Source organism: Taeniopygia guttata, chromosome 4, assembly GCF_048771995.1.
Source record: "Taeniopygia guttata chromosome 4, bTaeGut7.mat, whole genome shotgun sequence".
Lineage (NCBI taxonomy): Eukaryota > Metazoa > Chordata > Aves > Passeriformes > Estrildidae > Taeniopygia > Taeniopygia guttata.
In genome coordinates, this window is record NC_133028.1 from 61,258,622 (window position 1) to 61,266,777 (window position 8,156).

Here is an 8,156-nt window from a genome sequence, read left to right on the forward strand (position 1 = left end):
CTGTGACCTGTGAGTGGTGATTGCCGATTGTCCAAGGGCCATGGCACATTTCCTCCCCAGGAGCTGGAGGTCCCTGTGTCTCCACAGCCCCGATGGGGATGTTGGTGACCACAGGCCCAGAGCCATTGAGTCCTCTGTACAAGGACTAATTGCAAGCGGTAACGTGAAATTTTTATTAAGAGTCATTTACTCCTTTAGCTGTGTTATCTTTAGAATAATCTTGTGCTATTTTTTTGTGTTATTATATTGTGTTATTGCCTGATTGTGTTGTTGTTACCCAGATACTACATTTCCAAAGGTGCGGTAGTGGATCAGCTGGGTGGGGATTTGAATTCTACGCCCCTGCACTGGGCCATCAGGTAGTGCTGCTTGCAAGCCCTAACTGCTAATCTGTGGGTATTTCCAGCTGTGGTAGCATTTTCTGAGATCCAGAGAACAAAGCACTGCTTGTCTGGAGAAAACATGACCTGAAATAACACTTCTGGGAAGACTTCTCTGAGTGGGAAGTCTCCCGTTGGAAGATGAGTGCTTTCTTCTGGACTGTCAGTCTTTTGCCAGAGTCAGAGGCTTGGATGACTGCGCACAGGAGAAGTTACCGTAGAATAACCACCGTAGCCTAAATTAATGCTTCGCCCTAGGCTCATTTATTAGGGTGTATGTATTTAATATAATTTACTGAATAATGCCATGAGAATCTGAAAGACAACTGGTTTTTTTGGGGTCTCTATGAGAACTATAAGGGCAACGCTTTCATTAAAATATCCCTTTTTCAAATCATCTCTATAGTTTCATTTCACACATTGTTATAGACAAGGACCGTCCCAGGGGAAGGCAGCATCCGATGGAGATGTTCAGGGATATACAGATGCCAAAAGGGGCTCTAGGACGCATAGACATACTCTGGCGAGCTCAGCCTCCAGCAGTGGGGCAGGAAAAAAAGGACAAAAAAAGATAAAGAAAGAAAAAGGGAAAAAAGAGAATTAAAAACAAACAAAGGAAAAAAAGATAAGAAAGACTGAGAAGAAGACCTGGAGAAGGAGGAGAAGAAAACCAGGAAGCTGAATACAAACAAGAAGGAGGAAGAAGCTGGGGAGAAATGAGCCAGAGGATCAAAGCCCAGGATTGAGCAGTAATGCCCAACAAAAGTGCTCAGCACCCTCTGCCTCATGCCCCATCAATCCCACCAGTGATCAGCCTCTCCTGACCAGCTTCCTCAGCTGTCAGACTCAGCAGGACACGCTGTGCTCTGGAACATCCCTCTGCGCAGTCCGGCTTGGCTGTCTGGACATGCTCCCTCCAGGCTCTCTGTCACCTCCTCGCGGGCAGAGCGTGGGACATGGAGTGGCTTCTGGGACCCTGCAGAGTCCTTGAGGTGGACAAGCTGTGCTTAGCAACAACCAAACTCTCCACCTGTGATCCACAGCATTCCCATCCAGCATCCAAACCCAGCACTGTGCCAGTTTCTGGGAAGAAAGGAATCCCAGTCAAACCCAGAAGAGTGGGAACACACAGACCGTTCTCTGGGAAAATCCTGATTTATTTAACACCAATATTCCTAAGAAGATCTGACCTCCTTCCTTGAACAAATTCCTGGAAGGCGGAGGCCATCTCCATGGAGCTCCCTTGATAGAAGGAACTTCCTTGGTTTCACAATGGATCACCTCTGCTGCCAAGCATGGGGTGTTCCCCACTGGAACAGTCACAGCTCTGTGGAAGCCATGGGCTGACAACTGGTGGCACCAAGACACTGCTGGGGCCTATGCCTCTAGGAACATCTTGAAGAGGGCTGGGCTCCCCTTTGTACTTCCAGGCATTTCCTGGACAGCTGCATCTTCGGGGATGAGCAGGTCCTGCTGATACGCACAGCTCTGAGGGAGCAGGCACACCTTTCCAAAGGGCTTCCTCCCTCTGCAGTCCGGCAGCTCTCCCTGAGGCACTGGGAGGGATTGAGGCCCTTGCCAGATATATGCCAAGTCTCAAGATCTTCCACTTTCTGCTCCTGCACTGCTGATGGCAGACAATTCTCTGGAGGTGGGAACATTTGCCTTTGCAGCTGGAGGATCTTCTCTTGCACTGTGCTGAGCATCTTCCTCTCTGGCACCGCCACAGCATCCTGGGAAACATGGACTGGGAACTGACAGCTCCAGGACACTTGATGCTGGGACACTTGCCTCTGGGAAAATCTTCTGGAAGGGAGCTGGATTCCCTTTTTTAATTCTGGGCATTTCCTGGCCATCTGCATCCTCAAGGAGGAGCATGTTCGCTGACACCAGCAGCTCTGAGGGAGCTGGCACACCTGTCCAAAGGCTTTGCTCCCTCTGTGCTCCAGCACCTCTCACCGAGGTTCTGGCTAGGTCGAAGTCTCCTGCTGTTAGCGTTCGGAAACACACATCATCGCGGGATATGATTAGATGCAGGTGCTTTTATTAAGAGCTCTGGGAGTCGGGGTACAAACCCAAATCTGACTCCGACATGGCTTTCGAGCTGAACGTATCTTATATTCTATCGTTATAGAACTTACACATTAATTATTAAACTTGTATTGTTCTATGGTATACATTGACATGAGTTTATCGTGATCTTTCTTAGGTCCCTGACCACAGTTTCTCAGGATTATTCTTTTTGATTAAACTGTAATTATATTTAATTACTAAGCAAACGTCACATCTGGCACTTATATCAATTATCATGTACTAGCTACACAGTGCAGTTCTAGCAAGTACGAGTTCTCCATGTGCTTAGGATGTTTATTTTTCCAGGGCCTACTAAGCTTATTTTTCCTTTTAACCCTCAATCCCCATGATTTTAAAACCCTTTTACTATCATTTTCCCCCCTTTGAAAGTATTTTCACTTCATCATAAGTGCAAATACTTTCACTTGATACAGCCTTTAGTTTCTAAGTTTATACATGATGTTCTTCAAATCCAGGATTGACGTGAACGTTGTCATGGACTGGAGGATCAGAGGATGACGGGTGTGGGTCCCGTGTCAGTGCCTTGATTATTTTCCGGTTCCAGGATGTCCTCTTCCGTATTTCTCCTTTTAGGACACTGTAGACTAACCAAATTACTAGGAACACAATTAATAGGATTATTACACTCTCAATGGTAGACTTAATCCATGGACTCACATTCCACCCTAACCCTTTAAAGACTTTGTCTAACCAGCTCGTAGTCAAATCTTTCTGCTCTTCTTGTACTTCACGCTCTATTTGTTTGAACTGATTGATGTCATATTCGACATCTGCAGTTACATTTAGGATGTGGATGCAGCCATGCTATTGGTAAAGCCTGTGGCCACTGCAGTTGGGCTTCTTGACATATTTTACTGATCTGCCTTTTTAGTGTCTGATTCATCCTCTCCACCTGTCCCCTTGACTGGGGTCTCCATGGTGTGTGGAGGGCCCAAGGTATTCCCAGCAACCTACTTACTTCTTTTACCACCGTGGCTATGAAATGGGGTTCCCTATCTGATGATATCCCTAGAGGCACCCCGAATCTGGGAATGATTTCTTGTAGTAACCACTTAACTGTTTCTTTTGCTTGGGTCGTGCAACAGGGAAGGGCTTCTGGCCATCCAGGAAATTTATCAGCCCCTGCTAACAATTATTTGTATGCTCGAGTTCTTGGTAATTCTACAAAATCTACCTGCCAATAATCTCCTGGTTCTATCCCTACCCGAACCCTTCCTAGTTGTGCCTGTCGTCTAGCCACTGGGTTATTTTTCAAGCAAATCTCACACTTTGACATTATTGATTTTGCCATTGTTAACATTTGTACTGAGACCAAATAAGGTTTAGAAATTTTACCAATGCCTCTGCACCCCAATGACATCCGTTATGTTTAATTTGTAGAACCTCTCTCATGACCAAGGGGGGTACCACTATCTGTCCGAGTGCAGTTACATACCAGCCTTCTGGATTCTTCTGTGCATTCAGTAAATGCCCCAATTTCTCATCTTCTGCTGAATATTTCGGCTGTGGAGGTAAATGGAATTGAGATACATTAAGTTTTAAAGGGACCAATGCCATTGTTGCTTGCACCTTTCGAGCAGCCTGTCGAGCTGTCCAATCTGCCTTTCGATTTCCCTCACAAATTTTGGAGTTTCCTGATTGATGTGCTTTACAGTGCGTAATTGCCGCTTGTTCAGGTTTTTGTACTGCTCCTGTCAGCTGCAGAACTGCATCTTGGTGTTTAATGTGCGTCCCTTGAGACAAAAACAGGCCCCGTTCTTTCCATAGGGCCCCATGCACATGCACTACTCCAAATGCATATTTTGAATCAGTCCATATGTTCACCTTTTTCCCTTCACTTAATTCTTGTAAGCAAGCTTTGCATCCTAGAAAGATAGCAGCTGCTTCTGTTGGTGCCAACATAGAAAATTTGTGCCATAGACTAGTTTTCTGGAGACATTTGACCTGTACCTTCTGGAGGGCTTGCAGGTGTGAATGACTCTGTCCTTTGATCTTTTATTTCTTTTGAATGGGCATGACCTGGTCTGCTATTGTGTACTGTACCGTATCCTTTTCTAAACAGACATGTTTCAACCCTTTGAAAGGAGTAGTTGGAAGTTAGGTTGCAATCATGAGTTGGCTGTAAAAAGAATTAATTTTCTGTTTGAAGCAAAATAGCAATAGACAAATTCAATCCACTCCTATGATACAGATTCTTTTGGAATGGACAGGGTCATTTGCATTAGTGGTTGTACTGCATGTGCAAGAAGCATGGCTTGCTTCATTTGTAATGACAATAGTCCTCTTTGTATTAGTATAAGAATTGAATTGATCATCATTATTTTCTGATTATTATTGTGCTGTAAAGGAACATTAGTTTTGCATGAAACAAGGAGTCAAATGCATGTATTTAACATCATTCTTGCAGGTAGTCCTCAATTCTGAAAATACCTCTCAGAAACTGCATCAAATGGGGAAGCTAGACAGATGGCAGAATGCAGAACCTGTGGTTGCATTTAGGATTGAGTACAAAATAAAAGCCAAGAAATTCTTCATGGATGCTTCCTAAGTACAAAGGCACCATGAATTCAAGTTAAAAAAGAGTCAATGTGAAACTTCTTTGATGAATCAAAAAATGATGCTAATCAAGAGATGTTCTGGTTTGAAAGCAAAACCAGTGAGAGACTCCAAGTCAGAAATACAATTTATTGGTAAAAGGGTAAAGAGACAAAATACATGCAATAATACAAAAGGAAGACCACCGACAAAGTCAGAATACAACCTGACACCTCTTTGGCCAGCATGTTGGTAGCAGTCCAAATTGGAGTGGCTGCAGTCCTCTTGGAGTGGCAGATGTGGTTTCTGTTTGTGCAGTGGTCCTGTGTGTTGCCGTGCGAGACCAGCTCCAGGCGGATGCCTGCCCAGCATGGCAAGAGGAGGGGAGAGGAGGTGGCGGCCGCTTCCCCCTTTGGCTCTGCGAGGCTCAGTTTTCGCACGGGAACAGACAAAATGGCAACACGGGGCTCGGGTGCAAACACGTGTTTATTGTGTGAGCGTGTTCCCGAGACACCGGGGCACCGAGCGGGGCTCGGTTATACCCCGTGCCGGGACGGGGGAGAACCTCAGCCGCGGCCAATGGGACGGGGGGCAGGGGACGGGGGCAGGGAAACCCTGGGGAGAGCAACAGGAAAGCCATGGGGGGTGGGGGGGGGGCAGGGACAGCCCGTGTGGTGTGGGGAAATGGGGGAAATGTGGGGGGGCGGGGAACAGAGACCGGACCGCATGGTGAGGGGGAGAGATAAGGGAACGCAGGACAAAGGGGGAACGCGAGGGAAGGGGGGAAGAAGAGAAAATTACAAATCCTACAGCTCACTCTTTTGAAATTATATAATGGAAAGGGAGTTCTGAGGTAAAGACAAAATTAGCAACGTTACAAATTCGAGACATCAGAAAGTGATACATCAGTCATAGTTACAATGAATGGGGCAAAAATCTTTTCCACATTACAATTTAACATAAAGGGTACAAAATTATCATAAACACATTCTGTATCGAGGATGAAAGCAGGATTCATGACGCAATGCTTGTGGTTTCCAAATTCTAGCAGAGCAGAAGCAGGCAGCGAACAGCGATGTGGTTTCTCCAATTTAGTTGCGAAGTTGGCATAGCATTGTGGGCAGTAATTAGAGAGGATGATCTTTCCTTCTATAAGATATAACTCAATCCAAGAAGCTATTTCCAAATTATCACAAGTAATGGGGAAAACTTGTATTAAAATAATAAGGGAACTTTGGGCAAGGTACATTTAGGAGATGGGATAAAGGGGTGAACCTGGGCGCCACTGTTTCAGGGGAAGGAAAACAGTGGAGCCCCGGTACGGGTTTCCAGCTCCACTCCCTTCAAAGGAGCCCCCCCACCACAGCAAAGGGTAAAGCTCTCTTACAAAGGGAGGTCCTCTAACGGAGGGACCTCTCCAGTGATCCCTCCCATCAGAGGGGGAGCCAGAAGAAGGACTGAGGGATTAATCCAACCTCACCTCCCCCCCAATAGGGGCTGGCTCGCTGCAGGATGGTGCAGGGCCATTGGGGGATGGGTGGGGCTGGTGGGAAAATGTGGGCAGAAGATAAGGGTCAAGGCGGGAAAATGGGGTCCCTGTAGCGTGGCCAGCACCATCTTGGGAGGGGGTGCCGGGTGCACTGCATCTCGCCTGGGGAGGCACGGCCAATGCCACCCCTAAGGGAGGATAACAGTATCCGGCATGGCGCTTGGGGCGGCTTGGCTGCTGCCATCCCCAAGGGAGAAGGTTTGGGGAAGTCTGTGGGGAAAAGGGAAGGGGGAGCTTCACAGAAGCCAAGGGGAAAATCTACAGGAGAGGGGCCCGACGCGGCTGGGAGCCGATGAAATGCGTGGATGTGAAGGGCCTCTCTTAGAATGTTAACAATTCTCCCATAGCTGACGTGTCGCCATTTACAATTCTGTCCCATTGGTGTCCTTACTACCCCCCCTGCCCCCATAGCCCAGAATAGGGAGGAGAGGGTAGAAAAGGCAGCTTTCCGAGAAAGAGAAGGAGCTTTCCAGTATGAGTTACCCCAAAAAGACCAAGCGAGGTTGCGTCCTCCTCGGAAAAGAAAAAGCCTCCCGGCCGCCAGGGACATGCAAGCCTACAGCCCCCATCTGGACGCGGACGGTGGTTAAAACGCAGAAAAGAAAAAAAGATTGCTCAGCCGCCTGCCAGGGTCCCACCCTGCTCTGACCCTACTTACCCTCCGGGCTCGGACGGGGAAATCTCTATCTCTCTCCTCGGTGGTGGAAAATTGCACTAAACTGAGAACGTATTCTTTCGCAGTTTGGTTCTGCCAGAAGCCTGGGTGCTCCCGTTAACCAGGGTTTGCCCTTGAAACCCTGGTTTCGGCCACTATCAACCTCTGGTCCCCGTTCAAATGCCGCCCCTCTGACGGGCCAGTCTTCAAGCTCAGTCCATCGAGCCACTGCCAAACTGTCCTCTTTGTCCTCGGGTAACTCTACCTGGCTCCCAGCCCCTGCAGTCCAGCTGTCCCCGCAAGCCTGGGTGGGTTAGAGAGCATGCCAGCGAGGATGGAAGAGGGTCCTCAAAAACATTTCAAACCTTTCCTCCAATTGTATATGCCCAGATGTATGATTTCTGACACCTATGAGATAAGAGGAAGACATTTTTTTATTGTGGGGGTGGTGGAACACTGGAACAGGTTGCCCAGAGGAATTGTGGATGTCCAGTCGCTGAAAGTATTCAAGGTTGGGTTGGATGGGGCTTTGAGCAGCAACAAATGAGACTCTAGATGGTAGAGAAAGAAAGTTTCAAGCAAGAAGAAACTCTGATTTAAGTATAGGAGCAAGTCTTCTCTCTGCTCTTGCTGTAAATTCAAAGTTTTACAAAATTGCATTTCTCTGTTATTAGCACTACTGTAACAGAAAGGTGCATGAAAACTATGCAGAAGAGATCCAATTTTAAAAGAGATAAGAATTCCAACATCAAATACATTGGATGGGTTTCAACATGGGACACTATCTAAGAGACAATCTCTGTATTTCAACACTTCATCATGTTAGGATTTCATGAAGTGCCAACGAAGAAGGCAAAATAGCATTCAGGAGATTATTTACTGGAGTTCAGCCTGGCCATTAGTAGGAATTGGTGTTTGAACTAATGTAGATATGCCAGACATA